This window comes from Ambystoma mexicanum, chromosome 12 (assembly GCF_040938575.1).
Source record: "Ambystoma mexicanum isolate Mex_15411 chromosome 12, UKY_AmexF1_1, whole genome shotgun sequence".
NCBI classification, from domain to species: domain Eukaryota; kingdom Metazoa; phylum Chordata; class Amphibia; order Caudata; family Ambystomatidae; genus Ambystoma; species Ambystoma mexicanum.
In genome coordinates, this window is record NC_090936.1 from 721,447,430 (window position 1) to 721,475,347 (window position 27,918).

At 43.7% G+C, this 27,918-nt stretch overlaps 2 long non-coding RNA genes across 2 annotated transcripts; one reads left to right on the forward strand and one right to left on the reverse strand.

Annotated features, from left to right (window-relative positions):
* Positions 1 to 20,094: 20,094 nt before the first annotated feature.
* LOC138514013 (uncharacterized) lies at positions 20,095 to 21,402 on the reverse strand. The gene is made up of 2 exons (XR_011281864.1): positions 20,588 to 21,402; positions 20,095 to 20,205 (listed from the first exon to the last, which is right to left on the reverse strand). It is a non-coding gene; the product is annotated as an uncharacterized lncRNA (long non-coding RNA).
* Positions 21,403 to 26,275: 4,873 nt separating this feature from the next.
* Positions 26,276 to 27,583, forward strand: LOC138513052 (uncharacterized). Its single transcript, XR_011281674.1, has 2 exons — positions 26,276 to 27,090; positions 27,473 to 27,583. It is a non-coding gene; the product is annotated as an uncharacterized lncRNA (long non-coding RNA).
* The last annotated feature ends 335 nt before the right edge of the window (positions 27,584 to 27,918 follow it).

Genomic DNA, 27,918 nt, shown 5'->3' on the forward strand with positions numbered 1-27,918 from the left:
GCTCCTACCCGACGGCTACAAGATTCTTTCCGCGCCCAGGCCCAACCACTCTGGTGGGGGTGTAGCCCTTATCTTCCACAAGTGGATTCCTGCCTCTGTCACTCCTATGCAGGCCTACTCCTCTTTTGAATGCCTCGTCTGCAGGCTCTCTCTCTCCCCTAGCCATTCCCTTACTGTGGCTACTATCTATCGGCCACCTGGTTAGATTTCTTCCTTCCTCTCTGAGTGGGCGGACCTCTCCTCCTCACTCATTGCCTCAACCACTCAACTCCTCCTTCTTGGAGACTTCAACATCCACCTGGATGCCTCCTGTCCCCCTCTGGACTCTTTCATGACCTCTGAAACTCTCTCTCACTCACCATTCTCCCCTCTGGTCCGACTCATTCTGCAGGGCACACTCTCAATGCTCTGATCTCCTCAGACCTTCCCCTCTCTGTCCCTCTCTCCACTCCTCTCTCCTGGAGTGATCACTTTCTCCTATCTTCCCACCTTACCCTCCCTACCCCTCAGGCCAAGCTACCTCCATCACTGCCACCCACCTTCTCGGTCATCCGACCCATGAAGCGCGTGTCAGTTGAGGCTTTCGCTGCCACCTTCTCACCCTCTCCTCCCCCTTTGGCTGACTCTCACCCTGACACAGCCCTCTCCACCCTCCTCTCTTTTATATCTGATATTCTTGATATCCTTGCCCCTGTCATGAGAATCTGCCTGAAGCCCAAAGTCAAGTGTAATTCCTGGTATGACTCAGACCTTGTCTCCATAAAACACAAATGTAGGGTGGCCGAGAGCAAATGGCGTGCTTCAAGTTCATCCTCTGACAAACTGGCCTGCCGCCTGCTGCAAAGACAACACCAGCTCTCCGCCCTCACCAAGAAGAGAGCTTACAACCAAGCCTGCATCTCTGCGGCATCTAACAACTCGGCTGAACTCTTTAAAATCTGCAAGGAAATGGCCAATCCTGCCACAGTCTCTACCTCTCCTGTCCCTTCCCAGGCCCTCTGCACGGCACTGGCTTCTCACTTCATTTCAAAATCTCAGGACATCCTGTCCTCACTCTCCTCCTATCGCCTCCCTCCCTCTATTTCTTGCTCTTCCTCTGGCCCTTCAGCAGCCACCCCCTCTCCTTCTCTGCCTTTCCCCTTTTCTCTGCTGACAAGGTTTCCAGACAAGTCAGATCTATGAAAGTCTTGTTGAAACAGGTTCACCCCTGTTCCTCCAAAACTATCAAGGACCACATCGACTCCCTGGCTCCTGCCCTGGTGGATTTCTGCAATCACTCCTTCAACACTGGAGTCTTCCCATGCCCCCTTAAGCACTCGCTTGTGCACCCTCTTCTTAAGAAACCCTCTGCTGACCCCCCCTGCCTGGCTGACTATCACCCAATCTCCATCACTCCCTTCCTGGGCAAGCTCCTGGAGAAACTGGCCATCTCCCAGCTCAATATCTGCACTGAATCAGTTGGTTGTCTCCATGACCATCAGTCTGGCTTCAGAGCTGCCAGAAACACAGAAACTGCTCTCCTGAACATCCGTGAAGACCTGCTTCCCAACCTTGACTCTAACACTCTGTGCGTTCTCATCTTGCTTGATCTCTCTTCTGCCTTTGATACTGTCAACCATGCCATCCTGCTCAACCGTCTCCGTGATAACCTGGGTATCACTGGTCAGGCTCTGGCATGGCTGACTTCTTTTCTCTCCAATTTACCTTCCCAGGTCCAACTTGGGTCCTTCCTCTCTGACATCTTTTTCTCTACCTGTGGTGTCCCCCAGTGATCTAACCTCTCTCCGTGGCTGTTAAACCAATACCTGGCACTCCTTGCCCACCGCATCGCCGCTATCTGGCCCAACTTTCAGTGCTATGCAGATGATACCCAGCTCATTTTCAGGCTACCCTCCGCCTCCTCCTCTCCTTCCCTCATCTCTGACTGTCTCTCTGCCTTCCAGAAGTGGTGTGCCGCCAATGACCTCTGCCTTAATGCCAGTAAGACTGAGATTCTACTCATCGGCACACCCACTCCCTCCTTCCCTGCAGCTATCTGGCCGGCCTCTCTTGGCCCTCTTCCTGCTCCCACCTGCAAGGCTAAAAACCTTGGGGTCATATTCGACTCCACATTCTCCTTCTCTCCTCACATCTCTGATGTCACTAAGAAGTCACACTGCCAGCTGCACCTCCTCAGAGGTATTCTTCCTTTCCTCTCCTTCCCCCAGAAGCTCACTGTCTCCAGAGCCCTGGTTCTCTCTAGGCTGGACTATTGTAACAGCCTCTATCTAAATCTGCCTGCATCTACTCTTCGCCCTCTGCAACCTATCCAGAACAGCACTGCAAGACTTGTCCTTGGCCTCAAGCCCAGGGATCGTATCTCTCCAGAACTGAAATCTCTGGACTGACCCCCAGTGGCTGCGAGGATTAAGTTCAAAACCCTCTGCATTGTCCACAAGGCCTTCTGGGGCATGGGGCCTAAATACCTTCAACTCTCTCTTCCTAAAAATCTTCCTTCTCGAGCTCTTCGCTCATCAGCCTCCAACTTCCTCGGGTCAGTCACTTCTCCAAGCAACGAGTTGGGGGTAGATCTCTCTCTGCAGCAGGGGCCTCCCTCTGGAACAGCCCTCCTACCTCCCTGAAACTTGAGGAGAACCATCTCCGGTTCCGGAAGCACCTCAAAACCTTCCTCTTTGCTTCTGCTTTCTCTCCCCCTCTCCCCAGCTAAATTCCTGACTGAAACTGCACTGGTTACCTGGCCACTCTCACTAATTTCGGGCCCGGGCCCCGCCAGTTGCCCACCGGCACTGCCTCCCTGGCAACCCCTGCAGCTCAGGACTGTCTCTGTATCCCTACAGTCCCCTTCCCAGCACTTATGTCTGCACTTACCATGCGCTTGCCACCAGCTGGCCCTTTAGTATATTCTACTATCCCATGTACTGCACTTTCCCCTCTCGCTTGCGCCTCGCACTTCCCTTCCCCCCTTCGCATGCACTTGCGCGATATGAATGACACCTGGCCTAGTAAGATCGTTGACTGTCTTCCCTTTGTTCCCCCTCCCGTGCCTCATCGCGCCTTGACACACTTGTGTATAGGTGCCTTATAAATAATAAATGACATATCATATCATATCTCTCTCCTCCGCAGGAGCCCCCCTCTGGAACAGTCTCCCTGCCCCTCTCCAGGTTGAGCTGGATCTCCTTAAATTCCATAAGCTCCTCAAGTCCCTCCTTTTCTCTTCTTCCATCCCTTTCCCCCTCCCCTGCTAACACCCCTGTCTGCCGCAGTGACAGGCTGCCTGGTTCCCTCTGACTTCACAGGGAACCAGCCCCCCTACCCAGTCCAACCACATCCTTGTGCTTAGCGTGTGGACTCTCATCACCTACACCCCATGCCATCCCAGGCACTTGCCCTCCTGGCCTCCCCTTCCTCTCCCCTCCCACTCTAGCACTTCACATTCACACAGACCAGCACTCTCCGCCTCCCTTTGCACTTCTTGTTACAGCACGCTCACAATCCGAATGTCACATGGCCTACAAGGACCGTTAGTGTTTTGTTTTCTCCCTTGTTCCCGAACCCCTTTTTGTCTTGTGGTGGCTTGAAACACCATTTGTTGTATAGGCGCCTTACAAATGTCCAATGAATAAATACATATAAATTGCCTCCTATGGAGAATTGGGACAACTGGCTCTGCAATAGAATGACTTGTTAGTATGAATTAACATGAGAAATTAATTTCCAAAGTTTGGAGCCTAGTTACATTTTGGATGAGTCCACCAGATTCCTAAGCGATAGCCAGAAGAATGTGTGCCAGAGATAAGAATCCTGTTTCAAAATGCAAGCTCGATAAAGTGTGCAGAGTAACCTGCTACAAGGCCTGGCAACTGTCTGGATTTTCAAATCTGCTGGACTCATGTGAGAGGATATTACTCTGTCTAATTTGCTGACTATCACACTCACTACGTGATTGGGTCGTTTTGTTGTGACTGCACATCAGAAGTTACATGAACTTGTTCTGACCAATGAGGGTATGCCATTTTAGTACATTTGGTCATTTATAGGGGGCTGCACTTAGGATGGTCACGGGTAATGGACTAACCAATACAGTGCACTAAGTATAATGCGTTTAGATTTCTAAATAGGTGGGAGACGAAAGAGAACGCAAAATGTACACGTACTTGATACTTGTAAGGTATTCAAATTTTGTGCTTTTTTTCATTAAATACTGTAACTCAATATGGGTGGATCAAGAGCCTTTCCAGTTTTCAGTTCTAAGGAACTGACTGACACTCCCAGACAAAATTTGTATGTATTAAAGCTGTTTTTCTTTGAAATAGTGCACTCCATTATTGTTTCCCTGGATTGGACAGCTGTTACTGAGAATGCCTATTTTGGAATTGGCCCACTCCAACCTGCCAGCTCGGCCCATGGAGATGTAAAAGTCCAACAAAACTTTTTATACCAGTTTCTACTGTTCGGGGTCCACACTGAGTTCAAGCAGTTCTATGCCATCTGTCAAATCTACCAAAAGACATTCCTAGAAGACAACCCCTGAGCTCTATTGCAGCTTTTACCAATCATAGAAGTGTCTTTCTTCAGAATCGTGATGAGCATTGTTGGATCCTTGGAGACCTTAAGATCTGGCAATCGGTACATCTTGTTATATTTTGACTATGCAATCCGATATACCAAAGACTTCCCCTTGAGGAGTAACAACATCAAACTATTCTCAAGGTTTACATACTTTACGTCTCCTGAATAGGCTTCCCAGATGAAATCCTGACCAATCAGGGAAGTCATTTAATGTCAAAGTTGATGGGGGACATGAACACCCAGGTGTAACGCTTACATCTGGTGCCCTGCAGAAGTGCCTGGTCTGGACTGTTCCAAAGTGTTGCCCCTACTGGAAAACCTTGCTATGCTGGATGCCCAAGCCACTCCTTCCCCCAATGGTCCATTGAAGAACTAAAGTCCCAGTGAGCAGTGAGTTTGGGACGAGCCCAGTAGAACTCAGAGCCTCTGGTACGATGTGTAAGGGGGTCTGGATGAAGACCTTAGGGTAAGTAAGTGCAGGTATTCAACATTTGTCTCCCAGCTTCCCCCTCCATCTCCCCTTTATGTCTCCCTTAAGTATGCTGGCTGGCGCGCAGGCAGTTGTGCTCACCGTGTTTTGATGTAGAAGGTGGGCTGGAGATGTCAGGTAAGCATCTAACTTCAGCTGCTGCACTGTGAGTAGTGGTTCAGGCCAGCTGCGATGCACTAGATGCTAAAGGTGTGGAGGTAGGCCTTTGTATATCACTGCTTTGTGTTCCGTGAGTTTTTAGCAGCTTGCAGTACGGAGCATGGTTTGTTTTGTATTGTTCGTTCTTGTCTGGAGACTCAGTGTGCTTTACAAAGTGTCTTTCTCTCTTTCTTTCCACAGATGCAGGTCTCGCGAAATGCTGTTCCGGATTGACCACAGCGCCTAGAATGAGTGAAGCTGCTGATCGTTTGTTGAGGTAAGTTTGTTCCAAATGGGAAACTCGGGTGGGGATTTTCAGTAAACTTCAGACTCTTACTGTGGTTTTCTCTGTTTCAGTAGCTGCGGTTGCTGAGTACCTCGATCGGCAACCAGTCCAAGTGAGTATCAAGGTGGAGGCTGAAGCAGGGCTCGGAAGATGAAGTCTTCTTGTAAGTATGGCTACAAGTGAGTTCAGGCATGCACCGGTATTGTACAGTCTCAGTGCACTTGAAAACAGGAGCGATACGCAGTATATTGCTCTGGCAAGTAGCAGAAGAAACGCTAAGCACAGGGTGTGGCCCGGGGTGCGGTTTTATAGGCTTGGGCCACGCCCTGTTAACATCACACCACCAGGGATGTCAGATCTTCGGATCTGCCGGGGGCCATCTTGAGTTCCACAACAGGTTCTGTCTTGGCAGCCATGTTGGTGTGGGTCAAAGCAGCTCCTAACAAACGCCAGCGCCAGCCAGCCACCCTGCATGTCCAGCCTCTTCCTACACTGACATAGGAGGGTTTGCCTTGTGTCCTATTGCATGTGCTTTTTGTTCTCACTGGGATCGTGAAACCAGGTGAACATTAAAAGCCTCTGGATGATGATCTACCATTCCCAGATGCACCCACTAACTGAGGCGAGGAAACAGATCATTCAAGAAAAACTGCAAAAGAGGCTAGACCTTGATTTAATCAAATGGTCCTACTGCAAATGGTATTCACCAATCGTCCTCATCCCAAAACCAGCAAAAGATTGAGAGTCTGCAATAATTTCAGGCATCTCACTGAAATATTGAAATGCAATGCTTGTCTGATGCCCCAGCCCCAGATTAATGAACTGTTTGAGACATTAGGGATGGCCAAATTCATATCCAGCCTGGGCCTGACAAAGGGCTGTTGGCAGGTGCACCTTGAAGAAGAAGCTAAAACCAAAATGCCTTCTCAACCACAGAGGGCCTTTGTCCATTTACTGTACTGCCATTTGGCCTTTGTTATGCAAATTATACCTTTGAGAGACTAATGCACAGTGTCCTAGCCGCATGTCAGATATTTGCTGGACCATGTCCTGAGGACATGTCATACACAGAAGACATACAAAAAGTGCAAGACCAGTCAACAAGATGGAAGTATGTGTCTTTCTCTGTACTCTAGGCTGCTTTCAAATATGACTCCTCTAATTCTCAACGGAAGCTGGAATATTAACTGAGAAATGTATCAAGTTCAACCCCAACATCATCTGTTGGGACCAATTGGCCCAAGGAGCCTTTATCAACTTAAATATTCCTCTCTGTAATTGCCATGTGCAGGTTGCCAGATTTTACAAAATAATGAATCTAAAAAACAAATGCTCATCCATTGTTCTAGGGGTTGTATAATTGCAGTGTGGAACATGCCCACTCAGCCCTCATACTGCTTGAAAAGAATAGAAACACAGTTGCACAGTTAAGAAATATACCACCTTTGCCTTTTGTGGTAACTGGTCTGACGAAAACCTGTACTCTCAAGAGGTGTGTGAATGTGATTCAGTAGCGACTCAGACAGTAAGGAATACCTGCATAACAGAGGGAAGGTCTAATCAAAGTTCTGTACAAATAGATACACTATAATAAAAAACACCATCTTCAAAATAACTAAAGAGAAAAACACTGCACAAAAGCCACCACTGAGGAAAGAACATAGAATAAGCAACGAGAGCACAATGCAGCACTATGAATAATGAATATGGTGTGAAAGGCAAGTAAAAACCACAACGGTCTTTATGAAGAATATGTTTCTTGGATGAAAATAAAAACGGATTAATGACCTAACTAGTCTCTATGTCCCAAAACTGGACCATGGCAATAGTTAAGGTCAATAGTACCTTCTTTGTCTTGTTGGAGTTTTGACAGCATCAAACCAGGCTTGGTGCTGTTTCAGCAGTTCGAATCGGGTTCGACTGTGTTGGTGCCGTTGTTCCAGACATGGAAGTTGGGGTCGAGCTGATATTCGCTGCAGTTCAAAGAGGTTAGTCTGTCAGTGAAGCAGCTGGTGGATGTGCTGTTCGAGTCAAACAGTTTGAGTGCAGTTTTCGAAGATCGCATTTCTAAAGCTCCTTCAGGGTCTGGTCCACTTCTTATGATGATCTGAATCAAATTTTCTGGCTGTTCGAAGAGGTGGTTCAAATACGAAGGGTACAAGAAAGAGCTTCAGGTTCGAGCTGGGGCAATAAATATGCTTAGATGGCACAGGGCAATGGCAAACTGGTTTGAAGATGCAGTTCAGTGGATCGGGAGCAGCAGTCATGTTATAGATGGGGAGAAGTGTCAAGTTGGGTTCAAATAGGGACTCACTATGTTTCAAACTTCATGTTGAAAAGGGTGAGCTGCAAGGGTCACCAGGGTTGGTTTAAAAGTTGGTTTGACTGCAACAATGCTGCAGACTGGATGAGTGGTTGCACTTGATCGGTTCGATCAAGTGCTTGAGGAGCTGTGTATCGTAAGGGCCACCAGGGTCAGTTCAACTGTTGGTTCAACGGCGAAGATCCTAGAGATTGGATACTCAATTTGAGGGGATTGATGCAGTGTTTGATGATCAGGCTCGATGGATAAAGGGTTTGGTTTGAGTGGCAATGGTAATCGGCTGCTTAGATGCTGGCAGTTCGAGCAGCGGTTCAAAGTCAGCAGATGCAATGACGAGGATGTGGTTTGAGCCGAGGCAACAAAATGCTTGTCTAGCACATTAAGGTGGTGAACAGGTATGAACATGCAGGATGGCGGGATCATGGATTTAGAGTGCCAACATTAGCTCTGGGGGGTCAGGTGCTTACAAAGGTTTTGAACAGGCTTTAATCATGGTTACAATCGTTTTTTCAGTTAAAAAAACAGGTTTCCTGGCTGTCGCGTTCCTCTGGTTGCATTGCGTCGCAATGCAGGGACTCAAGGATAGGTTTTGGTCTGTGTTCTCATTCTCCAAAGCACTTTGCAGGCTGGTCCACAACTGATGGTTTCCCACAATGTGGTTAGTGTCTGGGTATTATTGTGGCTGTCAGAGAGGTCACTCAGTATTCACCTCACTATCAGAGGACTTTGGAGGGATCAACTCTCCCAACAGAGGTCCAATGAATGCATTCTCAGGTTTATGTTCATGACTGTTGGACCCCTTCTTTGAAGGTAAAAATCCAAAGTGGTGGGAGACCTCAAGAAATCGATGTCCTTCTGGTCTCGGCTACCACTCTTGCTCATGGGTAGGATCACCATAATTAAATTGATTGTCCTCCCTAGGTTTCTTTATTATTTCACTAATGTTTATTTATTTTATTTATTTGTATTTATTTTTATATTTGTAAAGCACCCAAACCCTGAGGCACCAGGGCACTGTTGCAACAAGTTACATGAAATAAACTTAGCTGAGGCAATGTAAATATCGACTTGGGAAATGCATGCATGGATCATCCAGAGCAGTGTTTATTACTACATAAAGGTGGTCATTTCTTTTCCTTTTGGAAACATTGATTTGAGACTTCCTTCGGGGCTCGGGCCGTCATAGACTATCCCTGGCTGTGTTGTACTTGCTTTATAAATATAGGAGAATGCAGTTACCAAAACTTGAGTTTTATTACTTAGCCACCCAACTTAGCTTGGTGACAAAATGGCTATCTAATAGTCCTACCTCAGAATCAGCAATGCTACAACACTTAGTGGAACCAGCCAAACTCAAAGAAATACTTTGGCTCCCGGAAGATTGCATGCACTCCCTACTGCTGCTCATCCAGGTAGGTAGAATAATCTGGTCTAGCACCATGAAGGTACTCTGGACGCCCCGCCCCTACTCCCCCAATGTACCAATAGTTGCTGTCATATGCACAACCATTGAGGACTTGTGTCCCTCCAGACGATGGGAGGAATATGGCATATATACTTGGGGAGACCAGTATGATAATGGAAAATTCAAGGATTTGGCAGATCTAACACAGCAGGTGGGCCTACCTAAGGGACACTTCCTCAGGTATATTAAGGTGAAAAGGGTGGCAAGTCATATGTGGAGTGGGTGGACAGGAGAACCAAAAGAATTAACATTCCTGGCCCTGGTTTACATGTTGGAGGATGGCTGGAGACCAGTGACTAGACCATCTGGTTACCTACCTCAGAACACTAGCAGTAGAAACTCTGGTCTTAAATTAAAATGGACACTAATATGGGTACTATTATCAGTGACTAGAAGTGGGAACCGGCGCTTGGTTTTCCTAAAAACGTACCCTGCAATGCCAGGTTCTGGCTATTACAGATTAATGTCCTTCATCGCACTTGTATGACCCCCAGCAGAGTCACCAGATTTACCAAAAACACATTGAGGGTCATTACGACCTTGGCGGTAAAGGGATAAAGCGCCGGTACTGTTGCTGGAGCCGTAAAGCCCTTCCCGCCCCATAACGAGTCTGCTTGCGGGACCCGCAAAGGACGCCTGGTAAAACCAGGTGCCCTTAGTGGGTCCTGCTAGCAGGCCAGGGAGCTAACAATGGGCCCGTTATGAAAAGGCCCGTTGTTAGCTCCCTCCCCATTCCCATCGAGCCCTATGGGGGCTCGAATAGGAATGGGGATGTACTGGGTACCAAGGTTGGAATGGCCCGGTAATTCTTCATTCAAGGAACAAGGACCTGGTACCCGGTAAGGGGGTAACCATGCCACAAATTGCAGCATGGTTACCATGCCACAAATTGCGGCATGGTTACCTCCAAGGTCGTAATGACCCCCATTGTCTGTTTAATGCACATGTTGTGGAAATGTATAACAGAGCAGTCTTTCTGGCACCATATTGAAGAGACTTGCACTGCAGGGTAGCTGGGGTTGCTAGATACTACTAGTCTCCAAAGGAGTGTATGTTGGGAACATACTCTAGACAGGGCAAATAAAAGCATGTAGTTAAACTCATGGACATAGCATATATACTTGGGAAGAGGAGAATAGCTATGTCATGGAAATCCCTGAGCGGCCCCCAGTTTAAACTGTGGCTAAATGACTTTGAAACCTGGTGCGAAGTCGGAACAAGAGCATCGGCTACGGAGCTACATTCAAATTAGGGTGACCCCGCTGACACCTTTGCAGCCTGGAAGTCCCTTTTCCATGGGGTGTTCCATCCATCGGACTATAAACCACCATGAGCTTCCAGACCGATCATAGTGCTGCGTATTTGCATGTGAGTAATGCTGTTTCCCAAACCCCCCATTCCCCCACCAATGCTTTCACGCAAGCTCCATGCTCAATCACTTTGTGGCCCCAATACGAGATATCTACTAGCAATCACGTGACCCTATCTCATCCTGTGCCCCAAGCTGGTTTTATGTATGGAAAGTTTGTGTTATATCTTCCCTTCCTCCCCCTTTTTCTGTTTCTCTCCTACCTGGTTGAGGTTGTGTCTGTTATTACAAAAGGCCTAGAATGAACAATGCTACATGTGTAACTACTGTATAAATGCTGGTGCTGACACATTGTCACTCTTTGCTCAGTAAAGAAATACAAAAATAAATGTAAAGGTAAAAGGCTAGAGGTGTTTGGACCAATGTGATCGAGCTTTAGGGGTCTTTTGCATATTCTTGGAAGATGTGGATATTGCCCTATTGACTTTACACCCAAAATGATGTATGCTAGAGTAGGTGGACGGGACAGGAAGAAGAGGCAGAGAGAAACAAGATGGTGGAAACCTCCCTCAACTGAACATAGCTTCTACACTAACCTCATCCCTTAACTTCTCAATGGGATCAAAGGTCTTTTGATATGCAGCACCCTTGTTTGTGCCAAGCCTTTTGTGAATGGATGTGCCCTTTGATTCATGTTCACAGGCCAGGTACCTGTGCAGTGGCTGTACCTGTGAAATGGTGTTACCTGCCGTTACAAATACACACAACCTTTTCACAGCTCAACTTTGCCTACATGGCTGACACATGAGTGATATTAATGTGATGTGTCACCAATGAGCAGTGTCATGTGCCATGCCCTATCTTAGGAATGTCTTATACAAGCATGGGCCCATCATCATCATGATATTTTGGAACTGGGGCGCATATCCTAAATGCCACCCTGTGCTGCAGTGACGTTGCCTGTAGCCTCAGCTGTCAAGAAGGCTCCTGTGACATGAACCTGCTCTGTACCACAGTAGTGCAGGCCCTACAATCAGGCAGCCGATGCAGCAGTGCACATATATACATTATGCTTTTACCGTAGAGCGCATGAAAGGAGAATCTGATCAACGATTACCCGTTTAGAGATGGAATTACCCACATAATTGTATCAAATGTGTAATAATCAAAAAAGCCAGGGCTTCTACACCCTTGCCAAATGGCAATCCATCACACACAGGTACAGGAGGGAAAAGAGATGGGCAGGGACGTCATTTGGGGGTCGCCAGAGGTCACAAGTGTGACCTCTGAGGTCTCCCTTGCGACCTCTAAAAAAAAAAGTTTTTTTTTTTTTTTTTGCAATGCAATCTCTTGGGCTGTGGCCAGCACCATGTGGGTCTTTAATTCAGGAGTGGCTAGCTTTCTTGTTCAGGCCCCTTAAAAAAAGAAGAAAAATAAGAACATGAGGGCAACACTTTCAGCACTGAACCTAACCTAAATAAGAAAGAATAGGAATGCCAAAACATGTGTCTATCTGGAATTCTATACAATAATTGCTAGACTCATTAAAGGTTTATTTCAGGCAAACTTCAGAGGGTGAAGTCACTGATTTAGTCTGTTCTCAAACGCCTCAACTCAGCCTTTCATCCTTCTGAGGTCGGTAAATGGGTACCAACACAGGTTGGGTGATTTTGGGTGTATATTTCTTCTATGTAAAGCGTTTAAGCGTAAGTGCTATATAATAACACATCATTATCATTTGGTCATGGACGTCTGCTTGCAATCACAGTAATTTGGTAATATGGGCCTATACACACTGATCTTAACGATACATATGGTGATCCATTCAGGTATGAAACGTACATCACTTTATAGTGATATTGTAACCATAGTTTTCGTAGTGTACAATGCTATGTGATGCCACTTCCTGTTTTGTCAACGGGTGAAAGGTTGTATTCCATCGCTTCCCGCGATATCACTTCGGGGTGGGGTCAAATGACATCACTTCCTGTGATGTCATCAGGGGTCAAGAGTCGTGTGATGTCACTTCCCTACCCCTGGCATTTTGGTGAAATGACGTCCCTGGAGATGGGCATAATATTCATCAGTAAAATGCTTTTTCCCATGAAACAAACCACCCAGCAGTAAATTTGTAATGTATAACAAAAACATGGGCCTTATTTAGTTTAAGGTACTACCTAAGAGGGCACCAGTTTAAACATATCACCAATCAAGCACCGTTGGTCTTGATGGCAAGAAATAAAGACAACAACCTCCACATCCTGAGATGATCCATGGTCCTATAGCATACACCTTCGGAGTCAAGCATATATCTGGGACCTAACCAGCAAATGTCAACTTCCTATCCAGTTATCCTTAGGTAGACAGTGGCCTGGGATAAGATGATGACACTAGAACAAGGGTGGAGGTGTGAGAAAATGTCAGAAGACTGACTTTGTCAAGTGGGTATGAAGGCCGCTCTCACCCTGGTGGAGGGGGCTACCATGGTAGAAGCCAGAGTCATTCTTACCACGGAGGTTTAAGGTGGCATTTTGGAAGTCCTCAGTTCCTGTCCCTTCCCTCAGTGTTTGCGTGTGTTTTGACAGTACAACTGTTGATAATTCTTATCTCTTTATCAAAATGCTGGCCTTTTTGTTTCTACATACAACACTTGTCTGGGCAGACATCCCCTAAAAGAGCCTTTAGGCAGACTACCCAGTTAACAGATCTCTTAAACAAGCTGGAAGAAAGAGAACCACTTTGAGAAGCAGTGGAGAATCCACATGGCCAGATACAATACTGCATGCACCCAGCTGGCACCAGAATGTGCCATGAAATAGCAGCTGCAGTAAAATTCATCAGCATTGACAATACAGATTTTCCATACTAGCGTACAGGAACGTCATGATTCTATGAATGACAAGGAGGCAAAGTATTATGCTTAACTATTTACTTTGCAACTCGAGCAGAAAAACACAAACTAAAGTCTCAATAATCAAACTTAACAACGAATGACAATTTCCTTGAAAAGATAGTCGTTTTTGTACTTTGAAATTTGAATGCTCTGAATTGAAGAATCATGTGACTGTATTAGCCAATCATGAGGACCGCTGCATCATATCCCTCCAAGTCCATCCTCATCCTTCCTCTTTCTTTCACTGCTCCACAGCAGTACCCAGCAATGCTTTAACCGAATTCTCAGAATGACGACTGAACTGGATAACTCAATCTAATAATGGTAAATAACTTCCCTAACTTCTCTAATGATGGGTCTGGCTTTGCCTACGCACTTGCAGGGAAGACAGAAGCACAGAACGTATCCATCGTTACTCTCCTGGGTGTGCAATTGCAACATAGCAGCTGCTTTTTATTACATTTAGCTATGCCTTGCAGCTGCTGTCCTCGACGCTTCGCATGCCTCGCCTCTCGCCCTTGTTCTTTCTGTCCACTCTCTGAACGATTGCACGGGTAGGATAATACTTCACCTATGTGTCTTTAATAGTATCATAACTTTCCATTACGTTAGTATGGCAAATCGCTATTCTATGTCAAGACCAGAGGCTTGTAATGTGCTTGGTTAAAGCTTACTTATCATCAATGAGACTGCCTGGTTGATCGGTTTAATATAACATTTCTTGAATACTGAAAAATGCGGCTTTGGAAGCTATTGCCCCTCAGGCTGAATGCGCACCAAAACAACAGGTGTCTATTCCGGCTTGCTGCATGCGCCATTTGACAAAACTGGCCAGAGTCTCTACATCCACTGATTTGAAAGGCTTTCGAAGCGCATGGAAAAACTGACTCTTCCCGGTCGGCCTCAGCTGCTCTGTCATTGTCTCATAATCTTTGATGATCCTGACTGTGCAAAGCTTGGGTTGTGCTGGAAAAGCCGGATAGGTTACTGTCTTGATCTCTGTCTTCGTCCTTCTCCTGAGGAAGAAGGTCACTCCTTCAAGTGAATAAATCCTGCCCTCCATTTCCTGGGCAGTGACATCTGAATCTCTTCTGCAAGATAATAAGCATGAGAAGGGTCACCACTTTAGCTGCCAGAGGCTGAATGCATTTGACCCCTTTGAGTAGTCTGCAAACCAACCAGTGTTCTCCCACATGGCCACATCTGACCTTCTCATAATCAGCTGTAATTGTGGACTTGAAGGTGTCCACTGTCTTGTGTGCCTTCCCTGAGCTGCTAAGGTGGCAAGAAAGTTAACCAAATGAATCATATTGGCACTAGTGGGATGAACATCCCTAGTCAGACACCAGCTTCGCCATCTGGACCAAGTTGCTCTGTAGGACTTAGCCGTGCAGGTGGCCCAGGATTCCTCAATGAAGTGCTCATTATCTCCCAATAATCCTGGATTAGCACTCACAGATGGACTAGTGGATGTGGGAGTCCCTCCATATTTCATAAGATGTCCTGGCAATAGGGAGGTGGAGTGAGCCAGCCACTGCTAAATCTAGAAGATCTGGGAACCAAGCTTGTCACTTTCAGGCTGGAGAATCTATCAGTAGCCTTGCCTGCTCCCACCACACTTGTGCCAGCATCATTGTGGTCAAGGTGCAGGGGGACGAAAAGCACACTCTATCTGAAAACCACATCCGTTGCTAACACGTCTGGGTATGGTCTCCAACTGTAGAAGCAGGACAGTTGGTGGTTCATTCTGGTTGCAACATGATCTGTCACTCTATTCCATCAAACTGTGGAACACCGACTTCTGTAAATGCCAGTCACTGAAGTCTCTGAGGTACCTGGATTTCCAGTCTGCCACTTGATTGGCAAGACCCAGCAGGAACTCTGCGGTCACGCATATACTTCTCTCCAAACCGAGATACCAGAACTCCTTAGCAAAAGATACTAGCAACCTGGACTTTATGCCCCTAGGCAGATTGATGTACTGGATGGCAGAGACATTGTCCATCTTCAGGAGGATGAACCATTTGACTTAATCCTGCATCAAGCTCTTGGTAACGAAGCAATTGGCCAGTAACTTCAAGCAATTGCTGTGGAGCTCGGTCTCCTTTGTCAACCATCTGCCCCTATGTCATAAGCACACCACAGCGGGCTCCCCAACCTCACCTGCTTGTGTCCGACTCTATTATCAGAGTTGGGGATAGCCTGAAAATGTCCTTCCTGTTCCAAGCTTACATGTGTTGGAACTACCAAGACAATTCTGTCCTCGCCTCCTGAGACATAGGTACTCTCTGATCATAGTCCATGCCCTGCCTGAGATGTTGAATTTTGAGGCTCTGCACGGTTCAGAAATGGAGAAGCTCTGGAACTATTGCCTGAATGGAGGAAGCTAGGCATCTGAATATTCTGTCCAGTTCCCTAAGAGATGTGCTGTACCTTTGTAAGATGACTTTGATCTCCTTCTTGATGTCATTGATTTTCATCAAGGGGAGGCGGACGGTGTCTATGACGAACTTCGGAAACTCTGCATGGGGCTCGTCTCTGCCTTCTCCCAATTCACCAGAAATCCTAATTCCTCCAGGAGAACAGCTGTCTCTTTCATTTGAGAGTGAAGACGTTGCTCATCTTGTGCGTTAATACAGATGCCATCCAGGTAGACTATCAACCTGACTCCCCTTTCAAGCAACATGGTCACTAATGGTTGGTAAAGCACAAAGGAGCTGACGAGAGCCCAAATGGGAGGGAGGTGAAGTCCCGCCTGCACCATTGCCAGAGGAACAGCAGGTAGCGTCAGTGGGGTTGAAAGATGGGCACTGCCAAATAGACATCTTACAGATCTACATGGGCCAGCCAATCTCCTTTTTGCAGGTCATCTCAAAGGAGGTGAATACCTTCCATCTTGAAGTGGTGATATAACAATGAAGCATTCCAGGCCTTTAGATTGATGGCGGGTCTCACATTGAGCTTCCTTTGACGAGAAAGAGGTTGCTCATGAACCAGACCGACTCCCCTGGTGATAACGAGATTTCGCTGAAGGTCATTGACTTCTTTTGTCATCAACCCCTGGAAAATTGGCAGCAGAAGGACACTTTTGCATGGGTCCTTCATAACATTCTAGGTGCGACCGTTGTTCTTTCTCTAAGACCCATTTGTCTTTGGTGAGATTCTGCCAGGTCTAGCTCTGATGAGCTGCTAGTCTGCAGCTGATGGCGGTAACCCCTGCACTTGCATGCATGATGCTTGCTGCTGCACTTACTCTTACCTGGGGTAGCAGCTTACTGTCCATTGCTACCTCTCCATCTTCTGCTTCTACCCTTGGAGGGGAAAAACGGATTTGTCTTTCTGTCCTTGCGTCACCATGCTGTCCTATTGTAGGGCCTTTGACTTGTACCACAGCTGGCAGAGTGGCCCCTACCTCTGACAGCCCTGCCAAAAACCATAGGGAGAAGCCCTTTTTCAACAAGGCCTGGGCTTTGCCTAAGGCAACGCAGGTGTTATCAAATCTAGCCATTACCCTGACAAAAGGCAAATCCAATGAGAATCTGTTAGCATGGAAACCTATTGAAAAGCAGTACAAGGTGATGATTACAGAGAATAAGAAATCTTTCTATGATGATCAAATAAACCAAGCTGGAGATAAGACAAAGGAACTTTTCCGTCTTTTTAGAACTTGGGAGAACCCTACGGTCTGTAATCATAACATCAAACCTACCATTGATGATTGTAGTAGAGTTCAGAAAGCCTTTTCAGATAAACTGTTGAAGGCCCAGAAGAAAATTGAACAGGAAGCACTGACTTCTTCATTGCTTGATCCTTTGCCTACATCGAAATCATCTAAAATAGACAATCCTACCGATTATCTAGGCAATTTCAACTTTACTGAACCCGACTTAGCCGAAATCTTGGAGTTATTAAAAAAATCCCTTCAAAATACATATTGGAACATCAAGAACTGTTCGCTCCATTCCTATGTCGGTTTGTTAGTTCATACTTCTGTACTTGTTCCATTCCCCAATCTATTACAAATGTTGCAGTTACCCCTCTGTTGAAAAAACCTGGTTTGGACACGTTAGATGCAGCCAATTTAAGACTGATTACAAATACCTTGTTTTTTCTTAAATTAATTGATAAGGTAGCTACCACACAGCTCCAATCCTACGTATTTAACACTGGTAAACTACATGTGAAGCAATCAGGCTTCAGGAGCTTTCATGGAACCGAGTCCGAGCTTCTGGACTTACAAACACACATGCTTGGTTAATTAGAACACAGCAAGTCGGGGCTGCTGATGCTATTAGATCTTTCGGCAGCCTTTGACTTGCTTCACCATAAAATCTTGCTCAATAGGATGGCGTCTATTGGAGTTCTCTCCAGCAACACCATCTCCTGGCTTAGATCCTTCCTGGAGGGCCGCCAGTCATGTGTTTATTGGGGTGACTGTGTTTCCGAGCCACAGACAATAACATGTGGAGTCCCCCAAGGGGCATGCCTTTCACCATTACTGTTCAACATTTATATTTTACCATTATGCGTTGAGTTGGAAACCCTGGGGATTTTCATCTGTAACTATGCAGATGATTTTCAGTTGGTACTAAACATAACTGGGAACTATGATGTCGATCAACAAACCTTGACTGTAGCATATCATATCATAAAACAATGGATGTCAGTGAACTGGCTCTGTTTAAATGCCACCAAAACGGAGTTGATGCTCTTCGTTTCTCAGCATGCTCAATCTAAATTAAACCAAAAATATAATTGCTTTTCCATTGAAGACAACCAAATTAAGATTGTGCAGAAAGTTAAGACTCTGGGTACCTATATGGAGGAAAGTCTTGATAGTGAGGCACATGTTACAGCCATTTCTACCAACACCAACGTCCATCTTAAGGTACTTAGACAAGTAGCCCCGCTAATATTGGTGGAACACCGTATAAAACTTGTAAGAGCAGTAATTATGACACGTGTGGATTATTGTAATGCCTTACTAGGAGGAGCCAGTAAGGCCAATATTCAACAGTTGCAGAAAATACAAAACGCAGTGGTACGAATCATCTTCCAGATGAAAAGTTTTGAACTCACTAGCGCTGCAAGAAAAAAACTCCACTGGCTCCAGGTGGCAGCTCGCATTCAATTTAAACTGCTTACTACATGTCACAAATGTATCTTCGGTAATGCCCCCTTATACTTGAAGGAGAAGATCAATACCTATCAACCGAATAGATGCTTAAGATCAATGGAGGGCTCCCTGTTGGTATTGCCACGGACAAAAAGATCCCGAGGACTGGGGAGGGCCTTCCATGTTCGGGGTGCACAAGCCTGGAATACCTTACCACCCTGGATACTTAAGATTGAAGATCATCTTCTCTTTCGCAAACAGTTAAAGAAAGTTCTGTTTAGTTAGGATCAATCTTTTAGTTTTCCCCCGCTACTTCTGTCTTTCGGCGCCTGGATGCCTGCAGGTTTTGGCACCTTATAAATCTGAATAGCATAACATAACATAACAAAAACCTCTCCAAAAAGCTTGCCTTTCACTGGTGCTGCAGCCTCTAGGGAGGCTAGCTCTTCCAGCTTGGTATCAATCTTGACTAGAATCGACCTCCTTGCGCTATACTGCAATGGCACAGTTTGATTTGCCGATTAGGCAGACTGCTATCTTGGCCCATCCTTGCAGTATAAGTGGATCGATCGCCATCCTGCTTTCCTTTGTCTCTTCAGTGATCTGAAGGATCTTCGCCAGAGGTTCTATTGAGTCCAACAGTGTATCTTGGTATGCCCTTCAGAATCTGTCTATGCCTTTTTTTAATGTCTCTTCCATAGCAACCCCTGAAGGTCAACACCCTGGAGTCTATATATAGTGTCTCTGCTACCTTGCCTTGTAGACATTGTCTGGGGCATTCAGCCTTCAGCATGTTTCTAGCTTCTTTCTCCTGATGTGTGTGAAGACATTTAGTCAGATAGCTTGCCACCTTGGAAGAGTGGCTCCCATTCAGAGGACCTTGGGTGCACAAGCAAGTCTGTGGCAAATTCCTCACCAGACAGTTTGTTTCCCACATCCCCCTTCCTCCTCTTGCATGGCTGGCCCTTCTTATGCTGCTGCTTCTGCCTGCTTGGGATAGAGCTTTCAGAGTCCCAGGAGCCATCTGACTCTTTGTTGCCAGAATATGCTGGCAATATGGAGAAGAGTTGGCCCTGAAATTCTTCCTCTGGGCAGAGGGTCTGCTGTTGGCTGTCATGTGACTGTGATACCATACTCGTTCAAAGTATCTAGCAGAGCTGGCATTCCTCGCATCTGTGTACTGGTCATGCGCAGAAACCAGGGGGGTTAGAGTGCTTCTTGCCCTGCAGATCTTGTTTCTTCCTTCTCTCTCTTCGCATGATTTCTTGGACCTGCCTCTGATCTCTTGAGAGAAGGTAATCCAATCTTCTAGGAAAACTGTGGCTTTGAAAAACCTTGCTCCACCAGGGCGACTCCTTACAATCCCGATAGTTATACGTGCAAGATTAAAAGTTTCAAAATCCGGTCAATGAAGTCGCAGGTCAACTGTATAAGGACGGTAAAAAGCCTAACCGTCCCATACGTTGAAGAAATTAATTAATGAAAATACAGGACTCTGCGCCAACAACTCAAGTTGAGTTAAATCTTAGATTATGCTTTATTGATCATCCATGACCATTGAGCCCATAATTGATAACATGTTTCGGCTCCACTGAGCCTTTTTCAAATCCGGGCTACCCATAATTGTAATATAGGACATACAATATATCATAGTCAAAAAACAATTTGTATGAACGACATCATAAAGTATAACATAATACCAGTTTTCAAATATCGTGACCACAAAATATGCATAATAACATGAAAGAAATTAGACAGAAAAACAAGGATGGGCAAAAGGGAAGGGTTCATGGGTGTAGAAAAATAGGCAAACATATCATAATACATTGTTATGTTTGAGTAAACAGAAAAAGAGCACAAAAAACAGAAACAAAAACACAAACAAAAAGAAAAAAGAACCCATTAGTAATCATTATTCTTCAATTCATTGAATAATATAACCAAATTCTGCAATGGTCCCTTGAGACAAACTGACAACTTGGTGGATGTCCTTACCCGAAATTTGATGTAACCAGTTCTTATGACTATTTGTCCATGTAGTAGTAACGGGGTGCAATCCCCAATATCAATCTAAACAAAAAATGTAAGTAGCGAAGGTAAATAAAACTGATTGTCCAATTTAGAATATACATTAATTGTGTATATCAAGGTTGCCTGTGGCAACTAGGCATTTTCATGAGAATAAATCCCGCCCTTCACCAAACGGGCAAAACAACTCTTCTTAATGGTCACAGGCCATTTCTGCCTTATTCAAAACAATTCATTATAAGTTCCGTAGTGAAGACAATTGTAACTAACCATCATTACGTGAAATGATGACGCATTTCCAATTATAGAACACGTATATCAAGTACGGAAAGCACAACATATAGCTTATTTTGTTGCTACTCGTCAAGTACCATTAAAGCTAAATCTCATTGAAAAGTAAACCATGAGATAAGCGGTCCTCTCTTACCAGTTCCTGGAACACAAACAGTCACACGCGTCGGCAGGTAAGCCGAACGCTTACCAGGTATGCCTTCTTATACTAGGCGTCATCACTGTGCGCGGTTACCACGGCGACGCAAGGACAAGCGTCGTCATTGAAAACCGCATTCTATCCCCCAGCATTCTACAAATTACATATGCTATATAATTCAAAATATTTGAATAAAGCCTGAGAAACTAACAAAGCATGTATACGCTTCTCCTGACCCAATTTATATTTGTTGAATACTTAAATGGTTACTATCACAGTAATGTATAATCACGGGCACTAATGCACCTAACTACAAAAGGTTGGTGAGCATTACACGCAACATTCAAATAAAATACTGAGCTACCAATTATGATGGGGTATCCCTTTAACAACACCCTGAAATACATGTAACCTCCTAATAAACAATGAGCCGTGTTCTAAATCAAGTATAACAATGAAAATTATTCGAGCTTGAGAAGCCAGATTGCAATGTACTACATCTCACAAGAATGAAACCATTTCATTATCTGTATTAAGTCCTGTATTTGTCGAATTGAAGTAACAAATTGCTCTTGCTTCCGCTTGTCGTAACGCCTTCACTCTGTCACCACCTCTTTTGTTCAAGGATACTTGTTTAAGACCAATGAATCTAATTTCCGATTTGAGATGTAGCTGATGTGTTTTTTGCCAATGTTCAGCTAACGGAAGTGATGGGTCTTGACTGCCAATTTTGGCTAAATGTTCACGGATACGGATTCTCAACTGTCTCTTGGTGCTACCAATATATAGTTTGTGGCAGACACAGATGATGCCATATACTACAAAAGTTGTTTTGCAATTAATTCCTTGTTTAATGATCCAACATTTTCCATTTTTATCTTCGAATTCCGTTGTTCTTTGGTATGCATATTTACATTGTGGACAGACTCCACATTTCCTGAAACCAGAATCTTTCTTGTGTAACCATGTACCTTGAGTAGTGCTCTCAATGTCCGGTAATAACGATGGACTAAGGATAGATTTAAGTGTATTTGCTCTTCTGAAGGTAATGCGTGGATGATCACTCACAAACTCACCAATATGACTGTCCAATTTAAGTAGGTACCAATGTTTGTTCAAAATTTTTCGTAATCTCTGGTGGTCTGAACAATATTGAGTGATAAAGCTAATCGGCATGTTAGCTTCCAAATTATTCCCTTGTCTCTGTCTCAAAGTATCCTGCTGCTGCATCAATTTGGTTCTCTTGTATGCTTTACTTATATCTTTTTGGGCATATCCCCTCCTTCTAAAACGTCGTTGTAATAGATTACATTCCTCTTCAAATTTTAAGTTACTATTACAATTTCGTCTCGCTCTGATATATTCACCCAATGGTATATTGGTGATAGTTGGTCGAAAATGACAACTTTTAGCATGTAATATTGAGTTAACTTCAGTTGGTTTTCTGAATGTAGTTGTTTGTAGTACTTGATCTTCCAAATATATTGTCAAGTCCAGAAAATGTATCCGCTGTTTGTTGCATTCTCCAGTAAATTGAATATCAAAACAATTAAGATTTAACTTGTCCACAAATGCGTGAAATTCCTCTATGCTACTATCGACGATGCAAAAAACATCGTCGATGTACCTTGTCCAAAATTGGATTTTCTCAATGAAAAATGATTCAGTGTATATTGCTTTGTCTTCCAACATCCCCATGAAGATATTCGCCAATGCTGGGGCATATTTAGTACCCATAGCTACCCCCCTGGTCTGTTGGTATACCTTGTTGTCAAAGGTAAAGACATTGAGATCAAACGTGAGATGTAACATTTCTTTAATCATGTTCAAATGGTTGTAATACGAGGCTGACTCATGCCTGAAAGTGTAGTCAACTGCAATCATGGCCCATTTATGCTGAATAGACGTGTACAGTGCCTTCACATCTAGAGTCGCTAGAAGGAAGGTACTCTGCCAAGTAAAGTTTTTTAGTTTCCGTATAAGGCTGGTGGAATCTTGCAAATATGAATGAAGTGACATAGCCCTTGGTTTGAGTAATAGATCCAGATATTCCGAGATATTCTCTGTGACCCACCCAATCCCACTCATGATCGGGCGGCCCTCTGGTATCCTTTCATAGGGTTTATGTATTTTCGGTAAGAAGTACATTGTTGGAGTTACCGGTTCTTTTATCCATAAATAAGTGCGTTCATCATCCGTTATCAATCCTTTTCTATGCCAATTGAGTATGTGCGCTTCAACTTGCTCCAATGCTGATTTTCGAAAATCATCCGTTCTTAATTCATAGCACCCAGGGGTATTTAAATGTCTGGATGCCATTTCCAAATAATCCTCCCGATCCATTAGCACAATATTGCCTCCCTTGTCAGCCTCTTTAATTACTGTCCGTGAATCCAATTTAAGCGAAACAAGTGCTTTCCTTTCCGATTTAGTTAAATTGTTCTGAGTAATCCAATTCTTATGTTTTTTACAATTAAGATTATATAGATCTCGTGAAACTGCTTGTTGAAAAGTGTCAATGACGTTGTCAGATGCCAACTGTGGCATGAATTTTGAACGTACTTTAAGTTCCTTTGTGGTAAGGGTATCAGATTTTATCTTGAGTTCATCTAATAAGTGAAATACATGATATTGATCACCTTCGGTCAATGAACGCAATGTATATGTATCTTCAATATCCTGGATCGACTTATCACTGATAAGTATGCTAGCCTCTTCAGGTTGAAAATCACCCGGTGCTTTGGTTGCAAAAAATTTTTTTAACTTCAATTTTCTGGTAAATTTAAATAAATCGATTTGTACGTCCAATGGACTGAAGTTACATGTGGGTGCAAAGGATAAACCCTTGTTAAGAAGAAGTCTTTCCTCTTGAGATATAGTTTTTTTAGACAAATTGAGAACAAGATCATCTGTTATTTGTTGGTGCTCATCTCCTTGGAGCTGGCCCTGGTTTGTCTCTTGTTTGCTTGTAAGCTTCCTATGTTGCCGTCGTTTTCTACACCCCCTCCTTCCTCTTCTCCTAGCACAGGTGTCAAAATACCCATAGTTGGTGGTAGCTGAAAACGGACTGTTTTCTGAGTAGAATTACGATTCCCTTTCTTGTATCTTTTGATCTGATTCAAGTATCCTCTTTGTTCAATTGATTTGGAACTAGCATTAGCTTGGTTGTCTTGGTCTGAGTCTGCATCAGAACTGGCCGATGATGTATTCGGGGTTGAGTTTCTGGACATTGGTTTTGAACTTGAGTCATATTTGGTTTGGAATGTATATACACGATCTTCCCTGTAATCACGTTCATCTCTATAGCTTTTCCGTAATTTCCTTATTTTTACTTCATCTTGATATATTTGCAACAGTTCATACATCTTCTCATAGTTTTTGGCTTTAGTATCCTCATTAGATTTCATCTCAGCAATTTCTTTGCGTATGCCTTCTATACCATCTAATGCCCTTTTATGCTCCCTAGTGGCATGTTCAATCAATAGGTCAATCATCTTCATGGAGCTGTTGCTCAAATTAGCTTCCCAGCCTTCTGCTAAATCTTTATCCAATTCATTGTTGAAATTTGGAAATATAAGAATCCTCAAACCCCTAGGTACTCTTTCATTAGCGACATAATTCTCAAGTGATACTTTTTCCCAGTACTTGTCAATTTCCTTTTTCGATATTCTTTCCAGTTTTATAAATTTCGAACGTAAATCTTCTCGTTTCGTAGCCATACTTGAAAATGCATGTGACATATCCCCTCGGGGGGTAAACAGGTTTTTAGTTTCTTCTTCACGGTTCTTCATATATGCTGCCATCATAGAAGAATGTTAATAAAGGTAACGGGTCAGCCCAATTTGCAAGTTAAGTAAAGTTTTGAAAAACTGTGGCTTTGAAAAACCTTGCTCCACCAGGGCGACTCCTTACAATCCCGATAGTTATACGTGCAAGATTAAAAGTTTCAAAATCCGGTCAATGAAGTCGCAGGTCAACTGTATAAGGACGGTAAAAAGCCTAACCGTCCCATACGTTGAAGAAATTAATTAATGAAAATACAGGACTCTGCGCCAACAACTCAAGTTGAGTTAAATCTTAGATTATGCTTTATTGATCATCCATGACCATTGAGCCCATAATTGATAACATGTTTCGGCTCCACTGAGCCTTTTTCAAATCCGGGCTACCCATAATTGTAATATAGGACATACAATATATCATAGTCAAAAAACAATTTGTATGAACGACATCATAAAGTATAACATAATACCAGTTTTCAAATATCGTGACCACAAAATATGCATAATAACATGAAAGAAATTAGACAGAAAAACAAGGATGGGCAAAAGGGAAGGGTTCATGGGTGTAGAAAAATAGGCAAACATATCATAATACATTGTTATGTTTGAGTAAACAGAAAAAGAGCACAAAAAACAGAAACAAAAACACAAACAAAAAGAAAAAAGAACCCATTAGTAATCATTATTCTTCAATTCATTGAATAATATAACCAAATTCTGCAATGGTCCCTTGAGACAAACTGACAACTTGGTGGATGTCCTTACCCGAAATTTGATGTAACCAGTTCTTATGACTATTTGTCCATGTAGTAGTAACGGGGTGCAATCCCCAATATCAATCTAAACAAAAAATGTAAGTAGCGAAGGTAAATAAAACTGATTGTCCAATTTAGAATATACATTAATTGTGTATATCAAGGTTGCCTGTGGCAACTAGGCATTTTCATGAGAATAAATCCCGCCCTTCACCAAACGGGCAAAACAACTCATCTGTGTCTGCCACAAACTATATATTGGTAGCACCAAGAGACAGTTGAGAATCCGTATCCGTGAACATTTAGCCAAAATTGGCAGTCAAGACCCATCACTTCCGTTAGCTGAACATTGGCAAAAAACACATCAGCTACATCTCAAATCGGAAATTAGATTCATTGGTCTTAAACAAGTATCCTTGAACAAAAGAGGTGGTGACAGAGTGAAGGCGTTACGACAAGCGGAAGCAAGAGCAATTTGTTACTTCAATTCGACAAATACAGGACTTAATACAGATAATGAAATGGTTTCATTCTTGTGAGATGTAGTACATTGCAATCTGGCTTCTCAAGCTCGAATAATTTTCATTGTTATACTTGATTTAGAACACGGCTCATTGTTTATTAGGAGGTTACATGTATTTCAGGGTGTTGTTAAAGGGATACCCCATCATAATTGGTAGCTCAGTATTTTATTTGAATGTTGCGTGTAATGCTCACCAACCTTTTGTAGTTAGGTGCATTAGTGCCCGTGATTATACATTACTGTGATAGTAACCATTTAAGTATTCAACAAATATAAATTGGGTCAGGAGAAGCGTATACATGCTTTGTTAGTTTCTCAGGCTTTATTCAAATATTTTGAATTATATAGCATATGTAATTTGTAGAATGCTGGGGGATAGAATGCGGTTTTCAATGACGACGCTTGTCCTTGCGTCGCCGTGGTAACCGCGCACAGTGATGACGCCTAGTATAAGAAGGCATACCTGGTAAGCGTTCGGCTTACCTGCCGACGCGTGTGACTGTTTGTGTTCCAGGAACTGGTAAGAGAGGACCGCTTATCTCATGGTTTACTTTTCAATGAGATTTAGCTTTAATGGTACTTGACGAGTAGCAACAAAATAAGCTATATGTTGTGCTTTCCGTACTTGATATACGTGTTCTATAATTGGAAATGCGTCATCATTTCACGTAATGATGGTTAGTTACAATTGTCTTCACTACGGAACTTATAATGAATTGTTTTGAATAAGGCAGAAATGGCCTGTGACCATTAAGAAGAGTTGTTTTGCCCGTTTGGTGAAGGGCGGGATTTATTCTCATGAAAATGCCTAGTTGCCACAGGCAACCTTGATATACACAATTAATGTATATTCTAAATTGGACAATCAGTTTTATTTACCTTCGCTACTTACATTTTTTGTTTAGATTGATATTGGGGATTGCACCCCGTTACTACTACATGGACAAATAGTCATAAGAACTGGTTACATCAAATTTCGGGTAAGGACATCCACCAAGTTGTCAGTTTGTCTCAAGGGACCATTGCAGAATTTGGTTATATTATTCAATGAATTGAAGAATAATGATTACTAATGGGTTCTTTTTTCTTTTTGTTTGTGTTTTTGTTTCTGTTTTTTGTGCTCTTTTTCTGTTTACTCAAACATAACAATGTATTATGATATGTTTGCCTATTTTTCTACACCCATGAACCCTTCCCTTTTGCCCATCCTTGTTTTTCTGTCTAATTTCTTTCATGTTATTATGCATATTTTGTGGTCACGATATTTGAAAACTGGTATTATGTTATACTTTATGATGTCGTTCATACAAATTGTTTTTTGACTATGATATATTGTATGTCCTATATTACAATTATGGGTAGCCCGGATTTGAAAAAGGCTCAGTGGAGCCGAAACATGTTATCAATTATGGGCTCAATGGTCATGGATGATCAATAAAGCATAATCTAAGATTTAACTCAACTTGAGTTGTTGGCGCAGAGTCCTGTATTTTCATTAATTAATTTCTTCAATCTTCTAGGAAGTCGAGTTTCTGGATGGGGGGTCCTAGTCCTGCAAAAACTGCCTTCCTCACCATAAGGTCAATTTCTAGGCCTCTAAGAGAGTTTGAGATGCCCCATTGGGTTGACTCTAAATCGCTGGAGCTCTCTCCTGCCTGCTGCATTATTTGCTCTTCCCACTGCTGTGGGGTCAGCATGGGTGAATTCTCAGGGGTCTTCCTGGTGAGGGAGTATCTCAGGTTACTCTTAGGCCTGCTGTCATAATTGTCCTCAATGAGGACAATCTGTGGTGCACTGGCTAGGCCTGT